The sequence below is a fragment of the Actinia tenebrosa genome, unplaced genomic scaffold, assembly GCF_029948245.1.
Source record: "Actinia tenebrosa isolate PJP-AT-01 unplaced genomic scaffold, QUT_ActTen_1.0 PGA_scaffold2__45_contigs__length_23673736, whole genome shotgun sequence".
Taxonomy (NCBI): domain Eukaryota; kingdom Metazoa; phylum Cnidaria; class Anthozoa; order Actiniaria; family Actiniidae; genus Actinia; species Actinia tenebrosa.
The window spans coordinates 1,251,103-1,268,939 of record NW_028292579.1 but is presented as its reverse complement, the minus strand read 5'-3'; the positions used below and the strand labels follow the sequence as shown (position 1 = coordinate 1,268,939).

General features: G+C 34.3%; 1 long non-coding RNA gene across 2 annotated transcripts in view; it reads right to left on the bottom strand.

Annotated features, from left to right (window-relative positions):
- Positions 1-263: 263 nt before the first annotated feature.
- LOC116304507 (uncharacterized) overlaps positions 264-17,837 on the bottom strand; it is a 29,678-nt gene continuing 12,104 nt past the window's right edge. The window contains exons 3-6 of one of the 2 annotated variants that reach the window (XR_004198062.2): positions 9,059-9,099; positions 1,312-1,528; positions 1,064-1,155; positions 264-592 (exon numbers count right to left, since the gene is read on the bottom strand). This is a non-coding gene — a long non-coding RNA (uncharacterized LOC116304507). The remainder of the gene's footprint in view (positions 593-1,063; positions 1,156-1,311; positions 1,529-9,058; positions 9,100-17,837) is intronic. The other variant, XR_004198061.2, reaches the window with a different exon arrangement.

Sequence of the window (17,837 nt, the reverse complement as noted above, 5' to 3'; positions counted from 1 at the left end):
GTTGATAACTTCTTAAAGTGCAATAAAAAAATGTTGGCGCTTCGTGCGTCTTGAAATCTTTGTTTGTTCCACTTTGTTTCTGGGTGTATTTTATTCTTGGTCGGGTGTCTAGATATTGAAGGGTATTTTTCAGCTGTTGTTTAATTTTTTTATTTTTATGGGTCAGACAATAAATATCACACAATAAAGGTTCGATGTTCTTTTATTATCAACTGCTTGATGTAATGAATTAAACACAAAGAGAATTACTTCAAACCCTCGAAAAAATTTTTGTCACAAAAAATTAAAAAATCACACCCAAAAAAACACAAAATTGATGGGCACGTGACTGGTCACGTGACTAATTAACATATTGGTGTTTTTGCCCTAAAACAAGCGTTTTTTCGGATTTTTATCCTCCATTAAGTGCTAAAATAGCCTCTTCTAGTGGTTTTATACCTTTTGGGCTAAAAATATTGCTAGAAAATATCCGAATTTTTGATAAAAAATATCGTTTTTTGTGGGATCCCTGTGTAAAATGCTAGTATCCAGTCTCTTGGTGTGACTTGTGCCATTCGAATCTTGCTTCCTTCGCGGTTCGACGTGTGTCAATCTGTGGAAATATAAAGAAGAGTTTTTACTAGGACAAAAAAAGATTATCAGCTCGTGCTCCCTCTAACAGAGAGATAAGGACACGAGAACTATGAAAGGTAAGAATTATTCTGTTTTTCTGCGTTATTTTTGTTTTTCCGTACTTTTAACCGGTTTAAAGACTTGGAAAGTTTGATTGACCGCCATGACACGTGTTGGCTTTAACTCTGAGAATTTCACTTTTTCTGGAAAAATACGATTACACTTTCCACAAATATGTAATTTTATGAAGTTTTCAAACAGTGTGTAAGCTTAATTTGAGTATAATTTAATTTTTTCCCATATTTTGAAATTTTGGTAATCATCGTTACACGAAACTTGGTTCGTGAAACTTTAAAAACTCCGCTCCCTCGTTAGAACCATGAAAATCCTAAATATTAATGTCCTAATTACTTATCTTTCTTTGCATTGCAGTATTAAAAGTATAACTTACACGTGAAACTCTCCATAAGACGGTCCAGTGATCTGTAACAAGATGGCTGCCGATACCTGACATCTGAACCTCATTACCATACTGCATCTTGACTGTAACCAATAAGTAATGGAATACTTCAGTATCAATCTCGTAATATTGGATTTACTAAACTAAAACAAGAAGCAAAAACACTCGATAACAATGTTGTCTATGAGTAATGAACTGCAAATCAACTTGATGACCCTGTGACCTTCATAACAATAAACCTTGTTGCTGTATGGGTGTTGACCTGAATATCAACTTGATGACCCTGTGACCTTCATAACAATATGGACTCACCTTGTTGCTGTATGGGTGTTGACCTGAATATCAACCTGATGACCCTGTGACCTTCATAACAATATGGACTTGCATTGTTGCGCACAAGTCTAATCATGTTCCCAAGCAGCAGTTTATTACTGATTATCAGGTATGTAGTTTACTCTGCAGAACAAATTCATACATAGTTATACAATGCTTTGTTGTGGCACTCTATACAGTATGATTTTATTTCTCAAAACCAAAATGGTGGACCTCAGACAACCACTGTACAACATCGTCTACTGCTGACCAGTATAGTGACAGGATTGAAGAATTAACATGGATTATTCAGTATACACCACTTGTGTCACACAGCAACATTCTTAAAATCATCAACAAACAAATAAGAAAAAACTTGAACACTATATTAAAAGAGAAAAAGTAATATTGAACTGATATTTCAAATGTTAGTCTTGTGAATGTGAAGTACTCTTATCAAAGACTAATTTATGAAATGTCAGTACAGTTACAAACTTATTCTCGTTGTATTCAACACACCAACACAGTCCCAACTAGTAACCACTAGTCATTGTTATTCACTTGTTGTATTCAACACACCAACACAGTCCTAACTAGTCACCACTAGTCATTCTTATTCACTTGTAGTATTCAACACACCAATGCAGTCCCAACTAGTAACCACTAGCCATTCTTATTCACTTGTTGTATTCAACACACCAATGCAGTCCCAACTAGTAACCACTAGTCATTCTTATTCACTTGTTGTATTCAACACACCAATGCAGTCCCAACTAGTAACCACTAGTCATTCTTATTCACTTGTTGTATTCAACACACCAATGCAGTCCCAACTAGTAACCACTAGTCATTCTTATTCACTTGTTGTATTCAACACACCAATGCAGTCCCAACTAGTAACCACTAGCCATTCTTATTCACTTGTTGTATTCAACACACCAATGCAGTCCCAACTAGTAACCACTAGTCATTCTTATTCACTTGTTGTATTCAACACACCAATGCAGTCCCAACTAGTAACCACTAGTCATTCCTATTCACTTGTTGTATTCAACACACCAATGCAGTCCCAACTAGTAACCGCTAGTAATTATCTGAATGATTCAGTTTTCTAAAACAGATATTTTTGACTTTTTCAACAGCTTGACAAGTTTTGCAGTTGGTTGTCAGAGTTGTGATAATATTGTCAAGTTCTGGCCAGCAGATGTATGACAGACAAGTAAGTTGAGCTATTAGTTATAATATAGAATATATAAGCATGCATCCATTCCAAAATAGTTTTTTCTGTTATATTCATTATAAGCAATAAATCAATTAATTGGCAACAGTTAGAAAAGGTTTTGCGGAAAAATAGATTATGGTACACTTGGTTTGCTGAAATAGTGCTCTGCTCTATTTACGAGAAATTTTAGAAAAACAAATGTTTTTCATCAGGGTTACAGTGTGACGATATCAACCAAGGCCACCCAAACTAATTTCAATTCAAATTCACAAGTCACATTATTAATGCTGCATAATGAATTAGTGAATTCTGGGTTTTAAACTGTTTCTTGTTCACTTCTGATAATACACACACTCGTATAAAGTAAAATATATGATTTTAAAGAGAAAAATGTGAAATTTTGTACAGGTTCTATTGTTTAAATACTCAATCGTGATTGGCTAATTTGTATGAAAATTTGTCTGGTTGGCCTTGGTTGGTGTAGTCGCACAGTAAAATAGTAGTCGATCATTGGACAATGTCTGTCCAAAATTGGAACTTGTCGAATCTTTTCCTTGGCGGCCATTTCGACCAGTAATGTGTAACTAGAAACAAGTATTGACTAAGCTAAATACTTATTTTACTGGTGATCATGACCAGTGACCGACGGTCATTATTTAATCTCTGCTGATTATACACTTCTCTACCTAGATGTAATGTTCTCCCATTTCACACCATGTGCCAATACAATTTCTCTTTTTTTCTCTCTCTCTCTCTTTTAAGTGAATGAGAAGACACCTGCATGAATATGGAGACAACTGAGTTGTCCCCATATTCATGCAGTGTCTTCTCATGCACTTCTGTTAAACAAAGAAATGATACTCAAGGGAATGACATGTTAACTGAAATCAATGTCTTTGACTTTTTTAACAGGTTGTCTGCATCTTCGGCCAAGCATCATGTTGTCATAGTGATGATGTTGTCAAGGCCTGAACAGTCTGCACACATTACAAACAAGTAAGTTTACCCATATAAAACACATCCCTCACAATATTTGCCGGAAAACCAAAAATTTCCAAGCCAAGTATTGATTAAAACTTGTATCCATAACTTGGTTGATGCACTCAAAATATAGGCAATTTCTTTTGTTAAAACTCATGCTTTATTTCATTATGACGTCACATGAAAACAATCTTTTTTTTTAACACTAAGAATCATAGTTGTGGGAGGGGAACAAAACAGCAAACTTAATACAAAGAAAACTGTGAAAAAAATATTTTAGGACTTAGAAAAGTAATAATAGTCACCAAACACAATACACTCAATTGAAGAATCATTGTCGGGTTCAGAAACATAAAACATAGAAGCTGAGACTGAAATGGCACATGGGAAGTATGCTAATTAGATGCATGCTGTGACCGGCGACCCGTGGCATCATCCACTGTTTTTAATATGCGTTAGGCATTCTAAACCGACTGCATGGATGGTGCAAATGAGTAAATTATAATATAATTATGTCATTTCCCATGTTCCATTTTGGACTCAGCTCATATATTGTAGGATAAATACCAGTTTACGAAATTTTTGAAAACAAGAAATATCAGAGCTATCAATTCAGCTGCAAAAAATGCTGTCCTAATTCCTATTGCTGTTTACCATTTTGTCCCCCTTATAAACCAGCTGTGACGTCATAGTGACATACATAGTGTTTTATTGACCACACACATCATGTGCATGGACCTTTATACCTGATAAAATCCTCTTCATTAGTATGCAAGGGATAGAATGGCACTTTCAAAATTCATGAATAATTAATTAGGGTCTAACCCAATCCAGCATTAGAAATCAGGTCACATGAATATCATGTAAACCTGATACAAACCTGAAAATGAAAATGCTAGTTAGATATAATCACTAGTGGATGTATACTGTTCTGATACAGCACTAGTGGTTGTATCTAATTAGCATATGAATTCAAAATGTCCCAAAGGATTTTTGAATTATTCATGGCTTTTCACAAGTTTACAATTTTTGCATCTGTGTCATATTGGCCATACCATCACTCACCTCTTAATCACATAGCCGATACAACACGGCCGCTCATATTTTAAACATTGCATGTCTTTTTACATGAAGAATACTGATGAGGATGACTTGATCAGAGATAAAGCTACATCAAGGTTATTTGAAGAATAGAGTCTCATAAAGGCCAGTCTCATGTGCGATCACCGACTGCACATGAAATCTCATCCACTAGGGCTTGTCTTAGAGATATTAATATGAACTTAGCTTAGTAAACACTCAGGTTTCTTATCAGATTTTTTGACTTTTTTCAACAGCTTGTCAGCTTTTTAGCCAAGCATTATGTTGTCATAGTTATGATGCTGTCAAGTTCTAGCCAGCAGATAGATGACAGACAAGTAAGTTTATCTATTGGATATATAATGTTAATATTGACATGTGCCTCACATACATGGCAATGGAATATGTATATCTAGCATTGGATGCTCAACTTGATTTGCAACTGATCCCAGCGAATGGAATTCTGATTAGCTAAGGGTTAATCCAAACTTGATGAAAAAAACATCAAAGTCTTGATGTGAGACATATTCTAAGACTAGCAGTAAATATATAAAAAATTAATTCGATTTAACAATATCATTTCATTTCGCTCTTCATCCACTGAATTCCAGTTAGAATTTTGAAGTTGATATTTGCAAAGGGAAGAAAACTTGAGCACCCAGATAAAAACCCTGGAAGCACAGGAGAGAAGGAGTTAGCAACTCTACTCACATACAACACTGAACCTGGGAATCGAACCTGGGTTGCACTGTTGAGAGAGGAGTGCTTTCAACACTACGGCATCCATAATATAATGGATAACTCTGCAATTTGATCTTAGCAGATTTGCTACTCAAAACAAGGAACAAAATTTTGACAGTCTTGGTTTTTTTTCTTCTAGCTACACCAAATCTGTCATATTCAGTTATAACAAGCTGTCGTGCTGCAAAGCCTTGTGAGATGATGCAGCACCATCAAGATCAAGTCAATGAAGACAGGAATCATCTGAAGACATTAATCTTCTACCAAGGATAAGGATATCATGCCATCAAATTGAGTAACATGGTTTATAGATTGAAATCTAGTATCATCCAGGAATTTCCAAAAAAAAATAGTTTTCCAGAAATTTGAAAAAAAGAGAAAGTTACTACCTAACCTAGGCCTAGAAGAAAAGTATTTCTTGTATGAACAAAAATGTTAAAGAGAACACAACCAAAAAATAAGCATTTCAAAGAAGAATTCTTTAGAATTCCAAAAATTGAAGATGAACTTGAAAGAATTTCAGAGCTTTATCTAGGCCTAGGAGTAAGAGACTAGCATTAGTTAAGATTTCAAAAAACCTAGTACTAGGAAAAGTAAAAATTATGTTTTTGGCTAGAGGACTGGTATCATGCAGGGCTCAAAATAGCACAAATGTTTGTGCAGGACAAGTGAATTTTACAGTAATATTTCTGTTACCATTTTATTCTCAAAATTGTATTTGAAAATCATTTTTTCTCACTTACAATCAGAAAATTGAGATTGCATATTAGCTGCTATTTTGAGTCCTGCAATTTTTTTAGGATTGTTCAGTGTATGGTTTACAATTGATTCAAAACTACTTCTGCACACATACTGCAATGAGAGTAAGATTAAGTAATAGGAAAAATAATAAGATTGATTTGTTCAAAAACTACAACTTTAAATGATTCAGTATTCAAAAAAAATTACTAAGAAATGTTTTAATGGCATGGGTGACTTTATAGGATAAAAATGCATTTATTGAAAATGAAGTCATGAGAAACTTCAAAACATCAAAACTTATCACTCATCAATTATTGAAGACGAGGAAATGCCTTTTTTACCAGTCCTCTAGCCTCAGATATTGGATATAGGAGAGTGTTTTGCCAAAACATTTTAAGATTCTTACTCCAAATCATCTAATTATTGGATTATCCAGTGCTCGACACTAACTAAGGAAAGTCCACTATACTAGTCTGGGACTCCTAAATCTTTGCTCTGGGCTAATGAAAATTAGTTCTTGCTAGTCCCTGCCATAGGCTATTAGGGTTTTTCCAAAGTTACAAAGGGGAATTATTTTATAATCTAGGCCATTGCCTAGTATCTGAATAAGCTAGTGTCGAGCACTGTTATCTTAAAAAAACATTTCATAATTAGTCAAGGGTTCTCAGTTAAAATATAACAAATTTTAAGTAATTTTCTGTTTTGTCCATTTTCTATTTTTCCAATTTCAATCAAATCAATATTGGCTGTTGGTTTAAGATTTTTGTTCAAAATCTACTGGGAACCCTTCACTAGTTAGAAACACTCTCCTATATCTAATATTATTATCATTTATTATTTGTACACCAGAAAAATGAAATACACTTGATACCTCCCACGAGGTCCTACCAGCACCAAACAGAAGCTGCCCCACCAGGCCAGGAAACCACAAAAGGCGGTACAACATTGCTGCTCTCGGCAGAGTCTAACCTTGAGGCTGTGATCAGATGACTGCTCTGGTGGTGAATATTGTAGGTAAGGATACCAGGTGATGGCTCTCTGCAGATTTCATGGGAGTGCGCTGATGGCGTAATAGGCCAGTACACTGTGCAGGTTAGTGTGAGTAAGAGCAGAGATAATCACACCTCACTATTCATGGGTGTGTACAACAATGATAACTTTGGGGTGATGTGCTCAATAGACTTGCATAAGACACCATTCAGACTTTCATACAAATAGATTATCAACCTGGGAAGACTACAAGTTGAATCATTTCTAGGTGACCTAATCCTGAGTCCAATGATGTTTGGCTAGACTGATATACAAGGTTCTATCATAGGATTGTAATTTAATAAGTTTTTTCACCAGCAAAATAAGACCTCAGTTTCATATAAAATTTACATAATAAAAATCTTTAATGAAAAACCACAACAGAAAATCACATAAACTAAAGAAAACAAATGAAAAAATATACCAAGAGTTCAACAGAACCAAGAAAAAAATAAAAACCCAAAAAAACTATATAAACTAAAGAAAAAAGAAAGAAAAATATTATGCCAAGAATTTAGCAAAACCAAGAAAACAAAAAAAACACAAAAATATATCTTTTACTACCCAAACATTACAGTTACCAAAGCCTAAAAAATAACTATTAAAACATTATTAGGCAGAAACATTTCTCACTAATTTCTTAGATGAAACTGAGGTCTTAAAAATTTATTTTACAATCAAAAATCTTTATTGGCATATTGAATTTAATTGAGAAATACTCAATTCCAAAAGTTTTGTCAGTTAAATTAAAAAAGCAAAACAAAAACAAAAAAATTTTGTCATAAAAAATGCGATGTGATGTCATTATGATATAGCAACATGACGCCTTTTCCCTAGAGATTAATTGAATTAATTAATATGGATTATAGGCCTCGTCCCTTAGCAGACTCTGAATGTATCAATACTAAATTGAATAAAATATAGAACCAGTCCCTTAGCAGATTCTTAATAATAAATGAATAATTAATCGAATAAATTATAGGCCCAGTCCCTTAGCAGATTCTGAATATGTGAATACCTAAATGAATAAATTATAGACCCAGTCCTTTAGCAGATTCTGAATACATTAATACTTAATTGAATAAATTATAGACCCAGTCCCTTAGCAGATTCTGAATACATTAATACTTAATTGAATAAATTATAGACCCAGTGCCTTGGCAGATTCTGAATACATTATAGGCCTTAGTCCTCTAGGGAAACATAAATTAATTGTTGAAGGGTAAAGAGCCTAGGTTAGCTTTTCATATTAAATTACATGGTGGTGGTTTCCTTTTCGGGATAGACCAGCTCATTTTTCACAAGTTAGTAGCCTAGAAACTTCATTTAAGTCTTCGCAAACCAGGGTTGATAATCGCATACACTTTATGGAAGTCTGAATACCGCCTTGAGTCTATTGATCACATCACTCTAAGATATACATCACTGTTGTACAGTAAAACCTATGGGTAGTGAGGTGTGGTTATCTTATAAGTCTATTACTTGCACTGATCTTCACAGTACAAAGGCTGGCTTGCCATCAAGGTACTCTCATGAGTCTGTAGGGAGTTCAGAGTCTGATATCCTTATCGACAGTGTTCACCATCAGAGCAACCACCTGGTTATGGTTTCATAAGATGGCTCTTGTCGGGACAGTAAGTACTGCGTGGTCCTGGTCTACCGGGGTAGTGACACTTGGTGCCGGTGGGACCTCGGGGAGGTAATTTTTTTACAAGTCCAAAAAGGGCGTGGAGAGGGTAAAGGTGGAATTCATTAAAAAACACAGGAACTCCACCAAGTCCAAAGTGAGCCTTTATTTTTAAACACAACATGCATAACAAGACAATTTTTACAACTCCAGAAAGAAGTGGAAAAATTCTAAGTCAAAAACAACAACTTACCACCAAGTCAGTCAGTCATCATCTTCATTCTTCTTCTAAGACTGAAAAAAGCACAAGTGAAAAATTTCAAACTCCAATTCTGCAACCTTACCAAAAAATCCCATGTTCCTTGCTCATCTGAAAATCTCTAAGGCACAAAAAAAAATCAATAATAAATTCAATCCCTCCTCCCCCCAATACAAGTATCCCTCCCACCCAATTACATTTCTCCCCTCCCCCCAATACGAGTAGTCCCCTCCCCCCACACTTTTTGTCCCCTCCCCCCGATATGAGTAATCCCCTCCCCCTGCAGTTAAAGTTCATCCCCTCCCCTCCCAATATTATTAGTTCAACCCAGTTGTAATAGACCACAATCTTTTTATTTATTGCAAAGTGCAAAAACAAGTGCTATTAAATTTCAAATTGTTTGCTTTTTTCCAAAGTCCTTATCTTCTGGTACACAGTTTCGAATGGAGTATTTTAAGCAACATGTCAAATTCTCATGAAATCTTTGATCTTTGTTCCATAAAAGTTTGTTTTTTGACTTTTTTATTTTCATTTCAAAATATAGAGTGATTTTACTTCAAGCAGAATCTTGCAGCCAAATAAAGGTTTAAAAAGCAGTTGTTTAGAATGCTTTTGGGAGACTTGTGTACTGTCATGTTAGCATGACGGAAAATATAACATGAATGCCAAACAGCATAGACTAATTGACTCGAAGTAAAATCACTCTTGTTGGTCAATTACAACTGGGTTGAACTTTATCTCTCATAATAAATGCTGGACAACAGACGACTCAGGTGTGTTGTGTTGGTGTGGTGATTGTGATCATTCATTTGAGGCATGCTAGCAAAGCGTGACTAATCCTATAGCTGTAGGCTAAGCTGCTAGAGCATTTTCATAATTTATTGGACTCAGGAGAATTCAATCAGATGTTTTCTATTTTATAATTTATTAAAGTTACGATCAATGAAGTTTTGAAATCACCAACAATCTATTTTCATTCTTGTTTGTATGAATATTGCCTTTTTTCCCTGGAATTTGGTATTTCATAATTCCAGTCCATCCTGAGATATATTCAGTATAATTTTCTTTCATTCCAATTTGAAAGTTAAGTTCGCTAGGGAATGTGTAGAGTGCAAACAACAAAACCACGACAAAGTATCAGCAGTTTTTCAAACTCATTATCATACAATGAGCAAAATACCTTTCCTGTCCATTGTTCATCAATTTAACAAATTGAACAAATTCTTGGAAATTTGAAAAAAAAAAAACTATTGTTTCCACTCTACCAAGTGCTTTGCAGCATGCCTCAAACGAATGTAAAGTTTGGTATGTGTAGTTTCACCCCTCCCCCCTTGTGTCAATATTTTTGTTTCTCAATAGTCAAATGGAACAAATTGTACAATGGGGGGAGGGGTAAGGAAGGGTTTGCTGGCTTGCTGGTATGTCTATTACTAATTATCATACGATCAATCAATAAAATCATGTACGACATAAAAACAACATGAACAGGAGATGAACTAGAGTGACTGCAACAAACCATGAAGGTAACCATGAATATTAACTTACAATGAATAATTAGGAACTGAAGCGAAGGGATCAGTCTGATTAAGAATCAAAAGACAAGCCCCATAGTTCAAACAAGATATTTGACACATGTCCTATTGAATGTAGCTAATTATGCATGATTTGAATTTTTCTCCCTTAAATTTCATGTAGTTTGCTGCAGTCACTCCCCAACTTATTTATAAGTCAAGTTGGTTTAGGTTTTGGTCAAAACTTTCACTGAATGACAGAAACAGGAATGTTAGATATTGAGTGAACTATGTTGTATAAACTCGCTGAGCCTGTGACCTATCACACCATTGTTCATACCCTCTTAACATTTTTTGTAGCTTGTGGTTGTTTTTTGTAGGTAGAGGTTGATGTTGTGAAAACAGAGACAGTTACCAAGGGAGTGAATGACAACCCATAATAAAAGTTTATGCATAAATTATGTATGCCACTCAATGCCGACACCCCCATTACTGAACCCATTTTATAGACCCAACTACAACACTCCATTCTCAAGTCTCTCAATCATGTTGCATGATCGTAGTTTTTGTGAAAGTGTTCATAAAACTATGAGAAATATATTTTCAGTTTTGTAAAGAACATGTTACTAGATTACCCTCTAATTTTTCAATGAAGTATTAGGGGCATATGGCAATAGAATGAGCAGTGTTTTTTTGTAAATAGAAACCCCAGAAGTAGTAATTTTGGCTACAGGAAGTCCATTGTCTAGTTTTGACATAAATTATACTCTTATTGCTTACTATCAATCACAGGACTTTTTGGAGTTGACTGGGGGGCAAACAAGTGGTTGACTGGGGGGCAACTAGCGGATGCTAAGTCAAAACATATCAAAATAAGTCCTCAAACTGTTGTATTTGACTATTTTCATGACATCAAACCAGAAAACAAGAGATCAAAACAACCTCCGGGATTCTACAAGCCATCAAAAAAGAGGTATTACCGGAAGTGACATCTATTGATAGCAACCTATTTAGATATCCCCAAATATCCCCAAATTCGTCTTATAGATTTTAATGAAACTGCACCCAGAGGAAGACAAACACTCAAGGTATAGGCAGCATAAAGCATTTCGCTATTAAATGCAGTTGAGGGCTAGATTTATAGTCTATAAGTAACATATGTCTTAGTGGCTATGAAATCGGAATCAATGTCGTAAGGCATGGGAGGTTCAAAGTTGGAAGCTGCTCATGCAAAAATATTGGGTTGAATCACCTTAAAGTGTATATCAAGGAAATGTTTTTATTTTCAAAATCACTTATATCTGAATAGTGTAGTAGTATGGTTGCGGTATTTTTGTATGTCAATTTTCTTCTCGGAGACAAACATTTGAAAGCGTCACTGAAAACGATATTTGTCCGTTTTGTACTGATCGTGAAAAACATACTTCTAAGCACTTCTTTATTTTTTGTAAAAGGGCTCAATCTTTTTGGAAAAAATTTAAAGCATGGTGGCTAGAAATTACTCCTACAGTTGAATTTGAAATCACTACAGCATTGATAATGTATGGTTATCTAACCAACATCAAAAAAATATTTTGATAAATCATTTAATTTTGATTGCAAAGCAAAACATGTTTATGCTTTTATAAGTGAGGAATGTTATACCTTCCAAACTTTTCTCAAGCACGCAAAAGCTAAATTTGATTTAGAAAGAAAAATAGCTTTATCCAAATCAAAATGCGCACAACTATCTTTCGAAAAGAAATGGTGCCCTTTTTCTAAATTTTTGAGCAAAGATATTTCAAATAGTGTAGATTGATTCAGATAAGTTTCTCTTTTGAGTCTTCACAGTGCAAAAATAATGATATATATTCTTTTTGTTGTTGTTTGTTTTTTTGTTTGTTTGTTTGTATTTTCTATTATATACGACAATAATAATTAGAAGAACAATCTAAATTTAATAGAATATGTCACATTCTTTTTCTCTCTCTCTCTCTTTTCTTCTTCAAAAACATTCAAATGTCATATAAATAGTAGGGGAGGAGGTTGGTAACAAAAAGAAATTAACTAATTAAAATAATAATAATAATAATGAAAAAAAAACCAATGTGTATAAGAAATATAAGGAAAAGAGACAGAAAGTGTTATGTATAGCTTTTTGTGTATATCTGTATATTGTAAAGTGACACGTCTTTGTTTTAATAAAGTATTTATTATTAAAAAAAATAATAAACATTTGAAATATCAATATGCAAATGAAATGACGTAAATTCAAGACTAATTTATTATACAAAAATGCTGTTGTGGAAAGTACCGCTATTTTTGATTGTTTGAAAATCATCCTTTTGACTGAAATATATTGCTTTGCACACTTTTAGGTTATTTCACTTCAGAACACTTGTCGTAAATCACACTGCAAAATGTAATCCACTCTTGAATTTATGTCTTCTCATTTGCATATTGATATTTCAAATGTTTATATCTTTGAAAAGAGAAGACCACATACAAAAATACTGCAACCACACCACTACACTGTTCACATATAAGTGACTTTTAAATAAAATTTTTCCTTGATATACACTTTAAGTATATAATATTTTACTCTAACTTAACAGTACAGTGCTTACAGCTTCTTAGAAAACAGAATTAATAGAAACCTGCACAAAACGTGTGGGTGTCATGTATGTGCTTGCAAAACGTTTTCTTGAAAACAAATGTCTGTTGGAACTATGTTTTGATTGTTGCTAAATTATTTAATAATATTGGGAATTTGAAAGTGATTCTACAGAGTGGCTCTTCCACTGGATTTCAATGAGAATTTAGAAGATATCTTTCTGGAGCTACAAAAAAACTGGAGGCCTGGAGAGAAGCCCTCGAAATACAAGCCAGAACCAACAAGCAACTCTACTTACATACTATGCTGAGTTCAGGAATCAAAACAGCATATTGTTTATAACATAATGAAAAAAAGAATAATTCTTAAAGTAAATTAATAACTAAAAAGCAAAAAACAAAAGAAAACAAAAAAAAGCAACATGAATTTTGAACATCATTAATATTATTACAACATATTGGTTCAATGTTCCATCAGTATGCCAAACAAATAACAACAGTTGCAGTATCATAAATAATTGATGTTGTGGTTTGCTCAAAACTGCCGAAAGTCAAAACTGAATAAACTGAAAAAGTACTCACTGACAACAGTGGACAACAATCAGGACCGGTTTGTTCAAAGCCGGATTAGCGCTAATCCAGGATTTACTCTAAAGATCTTATTAAGAGTTAACCCAGGATTAGCACTAATCAGGCTTTGAACAACTGGGCCGAGAGGCACAAGGAAGCCCTTGAATGTAGATGGAATTGCTGACATCAATGTTGGACAGTCTCTTTTATCATTAAAGCCCAATTTGTAATTAAAAAGAACTGCATATTATCAATGAATGACCTTGACATTATCCAACACTGATGACAACCAAAAATATTACAGGTAAGCAACAAGTAATAGAGGATAAACATCAAATGTACAACACGTAAATAGCACCTAAAAACTGCAGCAACATTACAGCATTGGTCCTGCTGTTGTTGCCAATTATTGCAAGAATTAATAGTGGCCACTTCATGTGATAGTATTACATGGAGAAAGAGCTCTCCTAATCCCTTGGGTATTGTATGCATGTACAAATATTTTTCTCTGGTGTCATATAAGACTGCATTCTTGGGTCGAAGATGAATGTATTTCCACCAAGACTACTGCCATATCTGACTTAAATGCTTGATTGTTTTGCAAACTAAACTACTAAAAAAACTAAAACAATACAGAGTAATTTCCTTATAGGCCCTTTTTGATTGAATTAGAATTTAGAATTTATTTTTGCAGAGGGAGAAAAACCCAGAGAAACCCCTTGATGCACAGCGGAGCACCAACAAACATTCTACTCACATGACATGCCTGGAGATGGAACCCTGGTTGCATTAGTGAGAGGCGAGCACTATAACCACTATGCTACCCATGCTTCCCCTTAAAAGAAAATAGTCAACCATTGCAGCAACAAACCGAAAAACATCAATGAAAGAAATATAATGAAACATTGGTTGTCATGGTAACTTTAGTATATGGTTGGCCCATTCTCAGTAGAATTTTTCATACATAAATCCATGTTTGGTCACACAACACACCATGTGGTTTTTTGACCATGAAATTTTCAAGAAATCATATGACCGAAGCATTCTGTCAAGTATTACTTTAAATATTGAATATCCTTTAAGTAACAAGAATATACTTGCTATGCTATTTACTTGGCAACAGGCCCAGGGTTTATCACACTTGAGACCAAGAACATTGAACATTCAGACCAGAATATAAAGTGGAATAGAAGTAAAACAGTTTCATCATCAGGGGACATGATCAAAGTCAACAATACCAAACAAAGGTTTTACTGCAGGGTTACACAAATTATTATGCATGTTGTAGCATGCTTTGTTTGGAGGTTACCAACCCATCTGTGGTTGGTATTCAACTCTTATATACTAACACCTGTCTACAGTGAAATACTTACCTCTGGTGTTCTTCTAGATTCAATCAATACAGGATACAGGTGGGTCACTGGCAAAAGATATGTTACAACACTGATAACTATAGTATCTAATAGAAACTATTGTATAGACAATGTAAAGACAATTCTGGTTGATTGATTTTTGGAAGGCACACACTGATTAGTAGCAGTAGTAGGTAGGTATAAAGCATTACAAGACTAGTTGAAATTAAAATAGTTTAATACTTTGACAAGAAATGGGAATCAGTTAGCTGCCTCACTCTTCGCAGTGAGTAGGATTTTCACTGTTGGCAAATTCATTCACACATTTTAATTCAATAAAAAAAATGAAATCAACATGTTAATAATATTTTGATACTTTTTTCTGTAAGATCATAGACTAGTTATTATTCAATTTGAGTTTAACTGTTTTAGTTATGAAACGTTTATGTTGCTCAGCTTGCACTGTGCGTTAAGTCAGTAATAAAGGAGTATGTTAACCATTTATTATTCTAAGTAGGAAATATTTTAATCTTTAAACTGATAGCATCTATTAATTTTTCCATTTTATCAAGGGAAATAACCAGATGCCTGGAAGTAACCAGAATACAATAAGTTATTTTTCAAATAGAGGGCTTTTCAATTGACAATCTCCATGCTTCTGTCATCTCTCTTGTTCCATTGGATCACCTTGCTTATCAAATGGAAGGTTACTTGTTTTACTTTCTTCTCTAAACATTTATACTCTTCTTTGATTCTCTTTCTCTTTTCTTGTCCAGTTTATGCTATGCTGTGATCTCTTGGGTGCAATGAAAATGAACTGCTTTAAGGTTGTCTTCAAACTCTGGTTTTCCTCCATTAGGGTGCCTGGATTTCTATTCTTTCATTGCCCTTTGTCTTTGCATAGGAATCAGTTCTTCAATAGTTGGGCTTCCAATGACGGTACCCAACTGACTATGTCATCATGCTTCATTTTCCCTCGGACAGCATCTATTAATTTGTCCACTTTAGAAAGGTAAATCTCCATATGCCAGAAAGTAACCAAAATATAATAAGTTCTTGTAAAGTACAGGGCTTTTCATTGAGTAATCTCCACACTACTGGCCTGCATGTTCTCTCTTGTTCCATCTAATTATCTTGTTTTTCAGAAGAAAATGGCAGTCACTTGTTTCACTTTGTTGTCACAACATTGATGCTCATTTTTGGTTGTCCTTCTTCTTTCTTGTCCAATCACACTGTGCTTGCTTGAGTGCAATGAAAAAGAACTTCTCTGGGGTTGCTCTCAAACTGGTTTTTCATTCTTTTCATTACCCTTCTTCTTGCAAAGACAATCTTTATGCTTTATTGTCTTTACAGTGTATAGTATCAATGCATTCTTCTCTTCTCTCTATACTGTCTTCTTGCATCACAATACACCTTTGAAGATCACTCATTCAAAAGGCTTACAATCACGATGTCTAAAAGACTGTCTTCCTGCTTTATTTTCCTTCCAGTGTCTGCAACCAATACATTCTTTATTACCTTTGCCTTATTTCTTCACACGAGGTCACTAGTCTGGAAACAACTGCATTCTATTCTTTGCACCGTCTTCTTATTTCACAGATACCTTGGAAGATCTCTTGGTCACTAGGCTGCTTAATATTAGATTGTGTTTTCATGTACCTTCAAGTTCTTGTTTCTCTCTATTCGGGTGTCAGGAACTACTTTATTATTTGCTCTGCATACCTTGGAAGATCTTTTGATCACTGGGCTGCTTAATATTGGATTGTCTTTTCATGTACATTAAAGGTCTTGCTTCTCTTCATTGCGGCATCTGAATTATTTTCTTTGTTGCTCTGTATACATGGCAAGATCTCGTGGTCACTGGGCTGCTTAGCATTGGGTTGTCTTACTGTTTATCTTCAAGTTCTTGTTTCTCTCTATTAGGGTGTCAGGAACTGCTTTGTTTTTTCCTCTACATACCTTGAAACAACCCAAGACTACATATAATAGCTTTTTACATGATGAAGCCCTGATAATAGAGTCTTTTAAACTATTTAACTAAATTAAAAAAAAAAAACAGGGGGACACAGGGGCTAGATCGACCATACTATAGTGTTACTTTGTTTCACATATATATCTATCTATAGTGTACTGTACTTTTAGTACTACTTTTAGATATTGCCATCAACCTTTACTAATGTTTTATTAATTCATATTTCTTCTCTATGGGAATTAAAAGCAAAGCAAACTGGTCAATACCTCAAATCCACTCACTCATACAAGTCTTTTCTACATGTTCTGAAGTGATTATGTTTCTTTATTCTTATTTCATATTCCATTCACTTTTCCACTGTCAAAACATGAGTCTTTTCTACATGTTCTAAAGTGATCATATTTCTTTATTCTTATTTCATATTCCATTGATTTTTCCACTGTCAATCAAGATTTCAAGAATTTTGATCTTCAAACAAGTTATATGCCAAACATCTTGTGAAAAGACTTGCACTTTACTTTATCATCAGATAATCCCTGAGTGAGTTTGATTTCTTGTATTCAGCCTTAATTGGTTATATTGTATTTAACTGACTTATTTACAGGAGCTGCTCAGTCAATTTAAGTACCAATATCTTAATTACTTCATGTCGAATTGAACACACAATATTGACAGAACAAACCTTGATTAATGGTTAATAGGGCACGCCCCAGGGATTGGCTACCCCAGCTTGTGATAATCCCTGAAAACCCAAGGTTGTTACTGACAATGATTAT